The following is a 16,616-nucleotide window of genomic DNA, read 5'->3' as shown; positions in this document are numbered from 1 at the left end:
GGGTAATGAATTTAGACTGAAGAAATTAGATTTAGACAGGGCATAAGGAAGAAATTTTTTATGATGAGGGTGACGGAACACTGGAACAGGCTGTCCAGAGAGGTGGCAGATATCCCATCCCTGGAAACATTCGAGGCCAGGTTGAACAAGGCTCTAACCTGATCTGCTTGAAGATGTCCTTGCCCACAGAGATTGGACTACAGGACTTGTAAAGGTCCCTTCCAAACCAAACCATTCTGTGACTGTGTTTCTGTGATTTGTCACCATTTTCTTAATGGGGATGGAAGAAGGTTCAGTTAAATTTGAGGCTGGACTGAAAGATCCATAATTTCTTGGGACTAGAAATTGATGGTTCCTCTCTCTGGAGTACCATCTTAAAGGAAAGCTGTCTTACTGTAATAATAAGAAGAGGTAAAGAAAGACATCAGCAAGGGAAGAGATAGCAAGAGAAACAGAAACACAAAGGAAAAGTCTGATAAATAGAAAATGTCATGAAAATTAATAGACAGTAGGAGAGAAAAAGGAGACTGTACAATGGGAGAAAGCAGGGACTGAGAAAAGTTCAAAGAAAATACTAGCTTAACCTCAGTAACCCACTCATACTGTAAGGGCAGAGAATCTCATTTAACATTTCTTAGGTTTCACAATTCATTGTACACTGAAAGAATACTTGATAAATTATTTAGACAGTTTCAACTGAGATTGGAAAAATCCCAGCCTGTCAGAAGCTAGGTTAAAAAAGGTTGATGCTGCATAAATAATTTACTTCTTTGGGGAGGAAAAAAACATACAAATGCTGTGTCTAGAGTGGAGAAGTGCTAAACCTGCTGAAGCTCAGTAGCCATACAGTGGATTTAAACCAGCATTACAAACTGAGTGCTCTCATTTAAAAGCAGAGGCTATACCAAAGCTAAGTCATCAAAAGACACTCAACATTAAAGATTCTACAATTCATTTCTTTCATATATGCACACTTTTAACACCATGAGAATAGTCCAATTTAAAAAAAATATATAAAAGCCTCTTTTTTTAGTGATTTCTTGTGGCAACTAATTTAAGTAAAGTGAACTTATCATATCAGTGTTGGGTTTTTCTTAATTAATTAGCTTCATTTCTATAAAACAGATACCCTCCAGCTTCACCACGACAATCCACTGTTCTTAGCAGATAGCTCCTGTTCTAGTCAGAATTACTTAACATTTCAAGGGAACCAGGTCATGGGGTTTGTTTGTTTTTACATTAAGTAATTATTACTTTTTTTTATTATTATAGTATTTTTAAGAGAAATCACCATGGGAAGAGAGGAAATTAATTTTAACATATGTATTTTACTATGGTTTTCATTTCAGTAAGCAGAGGTACAGAATTTGACAGCAATGACCTTCTATTGCAACATACCAGCACAGTATAATACTCTGAGTAAAGTCATTTCAGTAATATCAGATGTCCAGTGAATACAGAAGCTGTCCCCACTGCCAGCTTAGCTTTGCTGGCTGTCACAAGTCAACACTTCCCAAAGACACCATTCCATAAGGAACTTCTGTCCCCTGTTCCTCACTGAAGTCTACAGAATCTGAGGAGACTCAGCAGCCCAGGAGGGATAAGGTTCTAAATTCTGTCCTTACTTCTGACCCCTACAATCCCCCTCAGACAAATAAAAGTCAGCCTATCACTTAATTCTGTGTATGATCAATGCACTCCATGTATTGAATTATATCAATAAATGGAAATATTGTTCTAGCTGACATGTATCAGGGCATCTCAGATTTGTGGCTGGCAAAAGAAAATACTATAAATCTGAAGGTAATTGATGGATTAAAGCTCTGCAGACAGGAGTTCGCTAGAACACAATACCTCAAAACTCCTTCGTGTATGCCTATATATAAAACTGGAATTCCACTTGTCTGCCTCCTACACAGCCCTGCCAGCTCACCAGGCTCAGCCAGGATATCTGCACATCAAAGCTGCTGTGCAGAGTCTGCCTTGATACTTGTCAGCAGAATTATTATGTGTTCCCTGTGTGAAGGAGATGAATTTAGATGTTCAAAGTATCGCCTGTGAGAGCACACCAGAGCAGCACACCCCATAATTTGGCTGACCTATGGGGGAGGCTGGGGGAAGCAGAGTCTTTATGACTTTATTAATTCCTGAGAAACTTAAAGCATATGGCCCCAGCATGACAACATCTACTGCAGGCATGGCCATGACGCAGCCATGTGCACCCCGTAACCAAAAATATAACACACTCTGTCTCTCTTCAGTGCCCTCAGAATGCTCCTTTAACTAATTCATGTAATTTCCTTCTGTAATACTGATGTGAAGAAGATTCCTAGGTTTTGACCTATGAGCCTCATTCACCTTTCAGCTCTGAGAGGCTCTGTCATCATCTTATGTCTGGGGCTTTAGCCAAGGAGAGTGGCAAATCCCTGCCCTCCTCAGCCTTTTCCCAGGGACCCCTTGGATGTTTCATAGACTCTGGGATGGATCAGAGGCAATCATTACTATTCTGATTCTTGTCAGCTCTGAGGCCTGTGTTCAGTAAAGATACATAACTCTCCTCACTATAGGATTTGTCTGAAACACTGGCTTTAATTTGGTATCTTTTTTCCATATTAAATCTTTTTCCTACAAGAGCTTAATGAAGAGGTAATAAAAGAGTTGGAAATTTTCTCTTCTGCATTTACAATGGATATTTTTACTCAGTGCTCAAAGCAGAGATATATGTTCCAGGTTGTCTAAAAGCACTGTGGATGAAGAAAATGACCACCCTCAGGTTTAGTAGCAGAGTATTTATATATAGGTACAGCAACAGCTTGTAAAGTCATATGGACTTTGCAGTAGGGAGTAAAGTGGGGAGCAAGAGAGTTTCCCTTTCAGAGATATCTTTCAAAATAAAGTGCCAAATCTGCTGTCTCCGATGGAATTCTCCCATTTTGAAAGACTGAGCTCAGCCAGTTCAAACGTACTGCAAAATTCAGCTAATATTTTCTATTCCTGAATATATTTTAAAAAGCAAACTTCAGAAAAATCAAGCAATTCCTTACTATTTATCCCTTTCAAATAAGGCTTTATTCTCTGCTTGTCATAGATCAAGGGGTTTATCAAGGTTTTTATGTATTTTTTTACTATTTTTCCCAGACTTGTCAATTTGAGCATAACAAATGGATAAAGGTAAACAGCACTAAATAATTATAATAAAACTGAACAAAAAGAAACAGAGAATTAATGTCCTTGTTAAATTTGATGTCATGCTTTGCTTCCAGAATTAGCTGCCTATTCAGTATTTATTTTCTTCACATTTATTTACATGTGCTACCAGAGAGAAAAAAATCACTAGTGGGTAAATATGGCACAGGATTTTAAAAGTCTGTTGCAGTGTTATTTTTTTTCTTATATAGACCTCTAGTCACTATATGGGAAAATACTGGCGTGGCAAAAGAAACAAAACTCTTAATTCCCTCTGCCTTTTATTAACACAAATGAAGCTGGAGAACAGGCTGCCTGGGGAAGGGGTTTCAAGAGTGCAGATCCCTACCCCCAAAACATCCCCCTCCTCTGTGAGAACAACTGAGACTAGCCACTGATAGGAGATATGTGCCACTTTGGGTTAAATTATCTGGGAAAAAAAAAAATATAATGGCACACATCAGGTGGGAAGTGTAATTTTTAAACTGATACAATGTATAAGTACATGTTCTTAATTGCTTGGTTGTTGGTGTAGGAGGTAAGACGCAGGAAGGAGATGGAAAGGGACGTTGTGGTGTGTGTGTGTGTGTTTGCAGCCTGTTCCTACAGGATGGCTCTCACAGGGAAGGTGTCAGGAAGCATCATTTTGTCTAAAGTGATGTAGCCCATCACTAACCTGGCACAGCGCTGCCTTCCAGGCATCCCACTGGGCTTTGCTTCAGTGCCAGTGCCCGCAGATGCCAGGGACCGAAATGGAAACACGGACACCACTGCGGTCACTGGAAGCATAATCGCGGGGGCTGGCTTGGGGCGGAGTATTTAAGCTGCGTTTTGTTTCTATTCTTGCCTGGCTGCATAACAACTACCCCCTCGCTCGGAGCTGTCCCCGCTGCCCGCCGGCCGTGTCGCTCCGCGGGCCCGCCCCGCCTTTGTTCCGCGCCCGTCCCGCACCAGCGCTGCCGTGCCGGGCACTGCTCCCTCTTCCCCGCCGCTCCCATCCGCATCTCAGTGCCAGAACTGGGCCGAGGAGCGGGGCTCCATCTCGCTCACACCAGAGCAATAATTGATTTCAGGCCTGAGAAAGTTTATTGAGCTCAGCCGAATTTCTCCCGATTTACACCGAAGTAACCAAGATCAGTTTGTGACCTCTCTGTAAGACAGAACATTATTACAAAGTATTTGTCCCTTTGCATTCATGAAGAGCCAAGGACACAGTGCTTTTCTCATTTCTATTTCCATCCTTCCATTACTCACTTCTATGACAACCTCTTCTACAGATGCTGGCAAATGACAAAAATGGCAAGAAAGTACAATGGGAAACATTTACACTTATATATGCATAGCTGTATAATCACTAAGAAAAAAAAAATTCTTGGCAGATGGAATTAAAAAAAGACCCACAAAGCTAAAGCCAGTTCTATGAAGTTCTGTCTTTCTGCTGCCTTCACTCACTGTCTTCCTGTATTCATTATTTTATTATTTTACTTTCTCATAGAGCAGTAAGGTCAATATAGTGAGCCCAGCTGCTGGCTCCTAGCTGAGACTGAGCCTTTGAGGTGGAGAGTGGGATCTGACATTACTGTATATTTTATTGAAGACTTTTTTTAGCTAGTAAATAAAAAGAGATGATTCATGCTTTTCAAGAATGGACATTTTCCACCCTCCCAGAGGTTCTTACAAGCTGACTGAAGTATAAATCAGATGGCACTTGAGAAAAATTGACTTCCTAAAATCCTCACCATCCCTGCAGACGTGCTTTGGTCCAATTTTAAACAGGTATTTAGTTCACTGTTTTTGTTCAGCTTTTAGATGCTACTCATTTTAGTGCATCTTTCTTTGCAAATCCCAGAATAAAAAGAAAATGTTGCAACTGCACAAGTCAAATCTGTTTGAAGAGAATGTATTGTAAAATTATCTCTGCGTTCTTTTTATACTATGAAAGTGCTGACAGCACTTTGATGTGAAAGGGATGAGATACAGTAATCTGAGGGGCTGCTATGAAAGGAACGACATGCTTCAAGCTGGAACTGTACAGAGAAACACACGGTAATGACAGCTTCAGACAACACCTAATTTGATTCTTTCTTTGCACCACAGTGAATCTTTAAACCACATCCACCTGCTAATGGGCAGGGAGGCTTCTGAGCAGAGGTCGCCTTCTCCCACTTTTGAAAAATTCACTCCACCCCACTTATAAAACCATCCATTTGTCTTTGGTGAGTGTGCTGCCACATAGAAATCAAATCAAGGAAGGGAAAAATTATTGCCTATTTTTGCAATTGAAATTAGTTCTAATTTTAAGTAGGAATTACTTCTCTAGATAGGGAAATTATAGGGAAATTAGTTACAAATATTCCTAAAAAAAAGGAGACCTCTTCCCCTTTGCCCCAAACCCAAGTAATTAACAAATACAAAGCTGGAATCCTGGAGTTTCAAGCAGGAGCAACTTTACATACACACTTGCAGATCATTGCTGAACCAGCAGTGACTTGTGTGGGATTGTGCTTTGGTATTGCCAACTCCGTTGGGGAAGGTTGACTAAAACTGGTGAAAGCAAGAAATTTCAAGAGCAGAATTATTTTCTGTACAGAGAAATTTCATACTCACTCATATTATTGAACTTATTGAAGGTTCATATTTGTCTGGCTCAAAGCTAAAAAGAGCAAACTTCCAGATTTAAGGCAGATGTTGGATTTTGAATGCTAGAAAATAAATGCCTCGAGTTATTTCTACATTTATGAATGTTAGACAGTGAAATATTTCCTAAAGCTCAGAAATTTGTCAGATTATTAATCAGAACAAAATAAATCCACTGCATTGCAAATAATGCCCTGAATGCCTAGTGAAAGGCCATGCTGATTAGCTGTACCACAACTTCCCTGTGTTGATATTAATCACAAAACACAAGGGACGCACCCCAAAGTGTCTGCCACTATCACAAGGCACCTAAAAACTATTTATTTAATTTTCCCAGAGGATGGTTTATTCTCCCAGCCCTAAAATACATGCTGTGATGCTGACTGGAAAAACTAGACACATTCTGTCAAAGCTATGAAGATCCATAAAATGACTATTGAGTAGATCTTTATCTACATTTAATTGAGAGGCCAGTATAGCCTTTAAAATATTAGTGTATGGATACATGTGACAGATAAATTACAGCACATTTCTTTTATTATTAATAATTAGTTCCTAATTAGTTGTAATTCTAATATAAGGAGGAATAATTACATTTTTAAACTCAGTGAGCTAAAGCATGGGCACACTCTGTGACCCAAAAGGAGTTTATAATTTCCATGTAAAAATATTTAGTGAATATGTAATGAAGCTGTGGCAAGCTGTAGGATCTGGACATCTCCTATGGAGAGAACAAAGCCTCATGTCACAGCATTAAGCTTCATTCTGCTGCTCTCCCACAACCAAGAAAACACTTTTATTCTTTGGAACTTGGGAGTACCTAGGAATGCTATGATTTATTTCTTCTGTGTGTGTTTTATAGCACTTCCTTTTTCTCACACTCATCTTCATTCAGGCAAATCTGTGCAACTCAGAAATAACCACATCTCACCTGAGCAGCTGCCTGCTTGATCCGAACATTCTCTTGTTACTGCATTCCTGCTCTGGCACAGATCTCATCACAACACAAGGCTCTCACACTTACTTACCAGTCTGAAAAGCTCTGCATATTGGAGAGTTCAAAGTGCTGACTTCCACCCCTAAATCTCTCAGGGGCCTAGGACCTGGCTGAAAAGGGTCTCTAGAAATACACCAGAGAAAATAAAATTACTCTGCTAAAGTGAGGTATTAGCAGGCTTTTTTGGGGACACCATGCCTACTATTTAAACTTCTGTTGCACATGAAGTCCTGAGGCGTTCCTCTGACAGGTTACTGAAAGTTATTTAAAGCAAATATATGCTCATAGGTGGGGGTTTTGTTTAATTTATGAGTTTCAACTTCTGGCAAACCCATGCAATGAGTTGGAGAGAAAGACAACAAACTACCCAAAATTCTGTTTGTAGTAGGTGTTTTTCAGGGTCAGAAAAAGTAGTGATGACTCTTGACCCTTAAAAAATGTTTAAAAAAATTTATCACTTCAGGTTATCATAAAAACCTGCCTCTCTCAGTTTTAGAGGCTATTCATGATTATTTTTGCATATATTTCATGTATTTTAGCAAAATACCTAATAGGCCCGGTGTTTGTATTTTTATGACTGCTGTAACTAAATCTGTTCCTTGTTTACTCTCTCTTTGTCCCTGTTCACTTCACGCTACCTTTCTTCTCTGTTTATCCACACACAAACAAACAAACAGTGCTTCCTGCTGCCTCCCAGACCACTGCCAGCTGTCCTGATGTCAACTGGCAAAGGACAAAAGCAGCCCTGCCATAAAGACCTTTGCTGAGAAGTTGATCTCTGCAGCCTCCTCCCTTTCTTCAGAGTGGCAGCAAAGATAGCACAGCTCTCCAAACTGGAACCATTAGAGGAATTCAGTCATTTGGTTAACTTTCTATTATTGGGCATAAAACAAGAAAACAAAAACAAACACTCTTTCAACCATTCTTCAAACCAACACCTTTGGTTGCAATGCTGGGGAGAATTTTTATGTTCAGAGATTAATATATTGATGAATGGTTGACTTAATTTTCTTAAACTGTCCCTTCCTGAAAAAAAAAAAAAAAAAAAAAAAAAAAAAAAAAAGCTCTGGGGGCGAGCTCTTGGGGGCACTGTTTCATTATAAAAAGAAGGGGGAAAAAGCTAAAAAGATTAAGATACTTCTCAGAAATTAATTTCCCACAATGATACACAGTGATGCTATTGAGAATTGCACATAAGTGACAGAACTACTGTTGGTAAATTTTGGGACTATGAAAACTCCTCAGTGTCAAAATTAATCACAGTATCAAAATAAATCAAGGTAATTCATAACTGCAGCTGAGAAGCAGTGTAACAATATATTAGGGAATGTACAAAAGGATTTCCAGAAGTAACAGTTCATTAAAGCTATAGGTAGGAGGTGGGTGAAAAGTCCATATTCTTGATAAGAACTCACACAGTGGAAAACAACAAAAGCTATTGGATTAGGTAGAGAAAAAAAAATTAATTCCTAGAGAAAAATAATTAACAAAACACTATCTTTCATAATAATTCTCATACAAGCAACTTACTTATGGTCCAATGCTTGAATAAAACCACAACAAAATCACAAACCCTCTAATCCTTACTAAAATATACTGGCAGGAACACACACACACAAAGAAAGCATTCATATCTAAAAAAACACATTATTTTCAAATATTAACATCAAATGAGATGTTTTAATTTGCTCCTACAGAATAAACCCAGTTTAAAGCTAAATCATCCAAGTAACAGTTAGGGAACACCTTTTGTAAGTTTGTGTCACTTGGTGCTTCTTGACCTGTGGTCTTTTTTAGGACTACTGAGTCTTAAATATACTGGATCAGGTGGGTATTTATGCTTCTTTTCAGCTCAGTCGATTGAGCAGACTGCCTGTCCTTGCTTTAACCTACTTTCCCTGCTAAAGTCATTTTGCCTCATAAGCCCCATGGAGATTTGAGAGGCAAAGCCAGTTTATTCCTACAGTGGTCCCACTTTGTTCAGAAATATTGCCAAAGGCTCATTTGGAAACCCTTCTTACAGGAAATAGGAACATTTGGTACTTTGCAAAAACCGTAAGGACTCAACTCAAAATAGAAAGGTACAGTTAGCAACGGTAAGAGGAGTGTACTGCTTCTCTTCAAATATAACATCTGAGGAGAAAGCCCATAAAAAATGAACAAAAATAATTAATATTCATCACATATTCAAACATGGGGTGATTCTAAGCATTAACTATAGGCTAACTGTTTCATATTTATTATTTATAATATAATATATTCTGTTTCTGATGTGGAGTTTACCACACATTCTTGTAGCAGAGTTAAATACTAGTTTTGTGTGCAGTTTTCATATTGCATTTTATGTCTTAAAATATAGAAGCCTTTTCACCATGATGAAAAAGGATGGGTCACAATTACATATTTTGAAAAAAAAAATCTCTTTTTTTTAATTTGTAAAAAATCCAAGTATATGTTGCTAGGCTGTGATACCTCCTGTGCAGCAGGACAGAGGTGACAGATGGAGGGTGCCACCTGTATCCAGACAGGGTTTCTTTGGCACTCTTCAAGATCATTTCGTACCTTCACAAGGGAACACTGTCATTATTTTACGTGATCCCCCCAGTGAAGACAAAATCTCTCTGTCAGAAGGACTCCTGAGAAGAAGACCATGTTCTGCCAGTGCTCAGCTGCACTCATGGTGTCCCCAGAAGTTTTGTGAAGTGAATACTTCACCACAATTAGACAAAAAAGACACATAACCATTTCAGTAACGGGATGGCTGAATTTCGTACCCAGGGTAGCTGAGAGGAATCATGCATGGTCATGGTGCTGCATGGAGGAAACAGTGCTTGGGTTCAGAATTTACCCTTAAAATTAAAAAAAAATAAGAAATTTCTTTGTTGAGTGCAGTGGGTCTTCAGAATTTACCCTTAAAATAAAAAAAAAAAAAAAAGAAATTTCTTTGTTGAGTGCAGTGGGTCTTCAGATCACCCATCATATAGTCGGTTTCTATTTAGACCATACAGCAAATCTGTTCTACTATTTCTTTGAATAATTTGTTTCTCTATTTATTTATATATTACTTATAGGAGTTCATCAAAATAATAGTGCAGTCAATTTGGCTTTACTCCATTAGCTGTGCCTTGATGTTTGAAGATCTTCTGATCTGCAGACCATAATGATAACTAAATCATCAAATAACAATTATCTTGCTCCTCAAGTTGCAGTGTCCCAGCCCTTTGGAGAAATACAGACATATGCCATAGGAAAAACAGTGCACATTTTTAGCACAAGGAACACCAAGATACAAATCACATCACAGGCAGAGTTAATTAAGTCAGGCACCTACTGCTTGCCTATAGTTTGAAACAGCTATTAATTTGAAGGTCTGCTGTAGTGCTAAGATGGGATAATTAACTAATGCATTGTGTGACATGATGAACGCATTCCTAAAGGGCTTGTTACCCTGACGTTTCTGGGATAACACAGTAAAATTTTAGACAATATACCACAGCTGTTTAAAGGGGAAAAAATGCTTACAGATCTTTCTTAGGTAAAGTGATAAAAAGGTCAGGAGCTCTTACTATTGATTATAGAGTGTGCAGAACCACACAGCTGTTAAAACTATCAAAAGAGCCATCAACATTTTGGCACCTATTTTTGTTAGTTTGAACAAGTAATTTTGGCAATTGCTGTGATTTTTAAAAATTATTTGTAATATATACATACACAGGAAGTCTGCATTTTGTTTAAAATCATATTGAATTACATACATGGTGTCACTATCACTCCAAAGGCTATCACTCCAAAGGAATTTCTTTTATCTCTTTAGTGCACCTATCTTATTGACTGAAGCATTTTTTTTTCTTGATTGACCTGCTAATTCTTCCATTTCACACCATTAGAAAACTCTTCAATCCATGGAAAGAAAGAGACATTCTGAGTAGGCTAAAGAACAATTCCTATGATATGAAATAGGATTAAAAAGACTAAAATGAGAGACAGGAGACAGTGTGCAGGCTCTGCCAGGATTTAGACCAGCTACATTCACAAATCAGGTAAGATCCTAGGATCACTTTCACCTTGAACACAAGTTGATCTCATATCTTGAAGAACTTCTCTTTAATAGAAGTAAAATGTATCACTTCCAAGAAAATAATAGCAGCATCAGGTTTTGTACAGTATCTAAGAGTTACTGCAACACTAGGTGGCTGTTACAGAGGAATGAGGTATTTTACTATAAATATGCTTCAATTTAAAACTGGTTACTTTTCTTGTTACTGTACTCTCTTGCTTTTATTGTTTCAAATATGTTACTGTTCTGTATATAGCAAAGCTCCCTGTGAAATACTTCGGGAGGTATTTCCAGTGTTGTTATTCTGTTTCAATGGTGAAAAAAATGTTTTCCACCAACTTTCTGTATTTTTAAATCTGTTGTAATTAACTCACATGCTGGATATGCTGAACATCCAAGAACTCCAACGGGTGCTTCATGTCCTGCCAACATCTAGATATTTTGTCATGACATCAGGACCATAAGAATTATCCAGAAACCAAACAAATCCAGAATAATTAATGAATATGTTGGTTTTGTCCTCTCCATGCATTATGACGTATCATCTACCCACCATGTGTTGGTGCTTTAATCTCACCTGAGATTCATTGGGAGCAGCCAACAGCTGTGGTCAGAGAGCACCTTTCCCTCTGCATTGAAGAGATGAAAGATGAGCACAACATCCAAATGCCAGCTCAGCAGTGAGAAAGAAAGCTAAAGAACAATTTCTATGATATGAGATAGATTGAAAAGATTAAAATGAGAGACAGGAGCCACACTAACATGCTCAGCAGTGAGAAGCAGCTACATGATCTACAGCATGACTTGTCCTTCAGTTCAAGTCACAAGTGGCTATTTCTGCTCAATGACATCAGCATAAAAATGCAGATGACAGAAGGAACAGGACACTGTGGTTTTTTTCTTTTACCGACTGTATCATGTGTTACTGTGATACAATCACCAGGTAAGTGCAGGAAGGCAAAGTGCATTCATTAGCCTCTGGTTTCTGGGCACAAACACACCTTCCAGCACTCAGCATCATGACCCCACCACGGGGTTCTACCGTCCTAGCTCTGCAGAACAGCAGAGATATTTTTTTCTTTAAAGGTCAGGAGATATAAAAATACTTCACAGAGGATAAAAATAAATTAGCACAAAGGAGCAAAAACAAAATTGAAAAGGGTTTAGTTGCTAAAAAAGGATTTTAGTTGCTAAATAAGCTAAAGCTGCCAAATGATGACACAGCTCAATTCATCGTATAGCCCTAAAATTTTACGCAGATATTCTAACTTCAGGGTGCTGGCTGTAGAATGACACCTTGGTTTGATGAAGTCTTGGAACTGTGGAAAAGAACCAACATTCTTCTGCAATGTGTAAGGACAAAGTGAAACTGAGGACATGAAAACAGAAGTTCACAGCCCAGAGTGACCTGTACCTGCTGCACTATGTCTGGCTCCACTCCATACCACTTAGTAGGAAAGGCTTCAAACAAACAAACATTAATAACATTAACAAGCAAAAACTCATTGTAAAGAAAATTTACTCTTTCTTGCCAATCTGCATTCACTATGCTTTCCTTTTCTGAATAATTGCTTACTCTGTATATTAATTTAAGGTTAGAATATGCCTGAATGGACAAGAATTGTTTTCGGTCCCAGAAGCTGGCTGGAGAAGAGCATTGCCTCAAAACTGAAAGAAGGGAGATTTTAGGATACAGACTAGGAAGTGCTTTAAACAGTAGCTGGGTGGATTTTTTTACTACTATTAGAAGCAGCTGAAAGACTGTCATTAAAAATAATAGCAAACATATGTGATGTGTTCTCACACAGACAGAATTTTGTGGAAGTTCCACATATGATCATCCCTGCCATTGAGCTCAGAGGGGTAGCTTCACTTTGATGAGGTTTCAAAACACACTGCAGGAGTCTGCTGGTGTTTCCTTGGAAAAAACAAATTTTCTGATGGAATGTGATGAGTGTCACGCGTTTGAGGTATCAAAAGAGGTATTTCTTAGTATTGTAAACCCATGATCTTCCAGCAGTTATTAAAATGTAATGGTGAGGGGACTGCAGAGCACAGATATTCGATCCCTCTGAAATAATAGTGTTCATGTGATGTAAGAGCTTTCTTCTTTCTCTCTCTCTCCCATATGTTGCTTCTTAACATTCTGCATCAGAGAAAACTCCTGCCACACAAAAGGTAACAGTAGAGTAGGGATTGCACATCCCTGACCCACTCTGCTACTGAACAAGTTCAGCTGTGCTGTCTCCAGCCTCCTTTGCTGGCTCACCTCACTTAGGTGACCTTAAACTAAACTACAGAGGATGAGGTTTTTCATCTCAGCTGACATGCAGAGTAATATCCCACAGCCAGCATATTGCAACGGCTATCTGGAAACAAATTTTGAGCCTTGCACAAGATTATAATTCTACAGCATGCTAAAGGTCACACTAATTAACTTGGATGGGAATTAGCTGTGTATACATGCCTCACTCCTATAAAGCAGGCAAGAACCCAGTCTCCAATCCATCATTCTGAGATTAATTAATAAAGCAATACTAACTGCAAAATCTCAGTTACCAGGATAAGCTATTGGAGCAGCTATCAGTGTTTTTCCAGAAGTATTAGATACTTTCAGTGAGCTTCTATATGCAAGCCTTTATTGCTCACTTGTGGAAGCCTGGGAGTCGATGGAGCTCCAGCTGCCTCTGCCAGGAGAGGCGCCAGCCCAGGGAGTGCCATGTGGATGATTTTTAACTCATACCATTTCAAGCACAATGACAAAAACTGCCATGGGAAAACAACATGACTAAAACTATGTTTCCTGTGGCTTACTAATGGACTATTCATGCAAAACATTAAGCTGATGAATGTGAATTTGTTGGATGCATTAGCCTTTCTCCCTTTGAGCAGGTTTCAAAGATTACAATTATGTTTGGTTTAATTACTATTAGTCTCAATTGAATTGTCAGTCCTTTCAGCATTTTCAGTGTGTAAAAATTTATATTTAAAATTTGCCTTATCAGAAGACAAACTTCTCATGTTTGTTCAGTTTTGTATGAATTGGGCGTTATTGTATTTCAAGGCCTGATCACCATGCTTACTTAAGGAGAAGAATTCTTTGTTGACTATTGCTGTTCTAAATACACATAAAGCCACTCAACAAGAGTTAATTCTTGTGTGGTTTTGTCTTTGGATTTTTTTTTTCCAGACTCCATAACCATGCTCCATTTGAACTGTAATTTATTTCAGACCGAGACAGAGATGAGAGATCGTCACCATTTCTTACACCCACAGAATAGCTGCATGGCTCCTGCAGGGTGATCAGGATTGCTCCAGTTGGATGCTTCACCTGAGTGTCTTCCAGGCAATTAAGGAGTCCCACATGCTGAGCAAGAAGTTGTGGAAGACACACCAAGCAAGAGAATGTGTCTGCATCCCTGTTACTCTCTAGAAGTCAGAACCCACAGGCACAGCTCTGCTTCAGACTCTGTACATTTGGGATCCTGAGTGCAGCAGATTCCAAAGGGTTAATCTCGGATACTCAGCCTGCACTGCATTCTACCCCCTTAAAGCACTTGGCAAGTGCGGGCTTTGTCATTTCACTCTCACAGAAATAAAACTTGCATCTCTTAAAGCATTTTGCCAAACCACAAGACTAGACCCACTGTAAAGCTGAAGCATTCTCCCTTTAGCCTGATGAGGAATGAAATCTAAGTGTGACCCACTGCAGAAAAGGGACTCTAATTTGAGCAGAGCAGGGAAGAAATGAGCAGAAGGGAGTTTCACTGCATAATCCAACAGTAAAAGCATTAATTTAGGAAAGGAGAAAAGGGAAACCTCACTTCACTGCTTCTGTTCAGCATTAAATGCCCTTTCCCTCGTTCAGTGAATCCTATTGTCCCAGCCCCTTCTCTCCTTTCCACATCCAAGAAGAAAATGGAAGAATTTAAGTCATCCCATGTTATTCAGCCACTCTTAAATCACAAACATGTTTCTCAGAGGTTATCAGTATCTCCTAGTGGAGGCACCTCAAAAAAGACCTTTATATTTTCCATCCCTGTCCTCAGGCTCCCTCTGAGGGAAAGCTCAGCTGTCCACGCTCTCTCTCGCAGGGCATTTGGAGGGACAGGCTGAGGGATGGTACATGTGCCATCAGCCACAGGGCGTCCCTCTCAGGGGATGCTGCTGCCACACTGACGCCATATGCCTTTTTATTTCGTGACACCTGTTTACACAGCGTGAGGCAGGGAAAAGATTACTTTCACAGCAGAATGGGAAATCATGGAGCGCTCACTGGCAGACAGTGGGCTCAGGGAATATCTTGTGAAAGCATTTAACAATTCATATTGTCAGAACGGGTACAACTGTCCAAATACATGCTGTTTCCAGTCTCCTGTGTAAGAGCCACATTTGCAAATCATTAAGCCAAAGAAATCAAATCCTGTGGCTGAAAGTTATAAGCAGAAAAAAAAACCAATTCACTTTTTCTGATTATTGTTTCTTTACATCTCCGTGTTGGTTTTAAGCAAGGTGTGTTTTGCTTCCTTGACTATTCTGCTTAGTATTGCAACATAAATGAGAAAGTTGACTTTTATGAATTTCTAAATTAAAATAACTATTCTCTCCTGAGCACAGAATATTTGCATCTGTGACAATATACAAGGTTACAATGGCATTGCTGGCCTTTGGAAAAGTTTGAGGACAGGTTTGTTCCCATTTTGTGAATGCTTCAAGTGCTGGGGAGCATGAACTGGTACATTAGTTTAAAGCAAAGTGGTTCTGAGTTAAAGTGCTGCATAGCATGATCTCAGTCACAGCCTGATGCTCTTTTTCTCCTACTCTTCTGAGATCATAGTGACAGAAGAGCACGACAGTTTAAATCATGGGGATTAAGTTTTCAACTGCTGCACCACATTGACCAGATCTGCCCAATCATGACTGTCCCCTCCTTACTATGCTGTGATTTTTTTTTTTTGAAAGTGAGCATTTGAGCCTGTACTAATTGTTGCAGTGAAAATAGTGCTGCAGGTGTATTACATGATGTGACGAAACATAAGTACTCTAATGCCCAGTACATAATAAATAAGTTGATTTAACAACCTCCAAAAAGAAAGATACGTAGTATTTTCCATCTCTGAGAAAATTTCATTGGCATTTCATCCCCTCAAGAAAGAGCAGGTCGCAGGAGGTGGAGGCACAGGAGCTGTGCGGGGACTCGGGCGGGCACAGCCCTGCCGCAGAGCTCCGTGACACGCGGCCCTCAGGAGCCACCCGCCTGTGCTGCGCTAGTGCCTCCCGACCCCGAGCTGCTGCGCCACCTCTCACCTCACAAGGACTGAAAATTAACCATAAGCATTTTAAGACCTTATGTAGCATTTTTCTTTTTTTCATCCCCTTCCTGTGCATTTAATTACTTTCCAAAATCCAAACACACCTGTGCCTGTAATAAGCCAGAGGCTCTCTGTTAGCCTGGCTCCATGGCGCTGAATTAGTTCGGAGGTCAGAGACCCCTCTGGCAGCCAGCACGGTGCAGTGTCTGCTCTCTGCCCTGCACACCCTCCAGCTCCCTTTAACCCACGGTGTGAGGGACATCAGTGTGCGCTCAGCTGCTCTTCAAGGGGCAGCAGTGCTTGACCCCATTTTCCAGCGGTGCTTCGGGCAGACCTCCACCCCTCAGGGAGGCCGGCTGACTGCTCCCTGCTGCTACACGTGCTTCCGACGGGAAACGTGCGCTGGGTAGCAGCAGGGTGTTTTTCC

This window comes from Pyrgilauda ruficollis, unplaced genomic scaffold, assembly GCF_017590135.1.
Source record: "Pyrgilauda ruficollis isolate IOZ18807 unplaced genomic scaffold, ASM1759013v1 scaffold3, whole genome shotgun sequence".
In the NCBI taxonomy this organism is placed as follows: domain Eukaryota; kingdom Metazoa; phylum Chordata; class Aves; order Passeriformes; family Passeridae; genus Pyrgilauda; species Pyrgilauda ruficollis.
The sequence above is the reverse complement of the archived record's forward strand: the minus strand, read 5'-3'. Positions refer to the sequence as shown.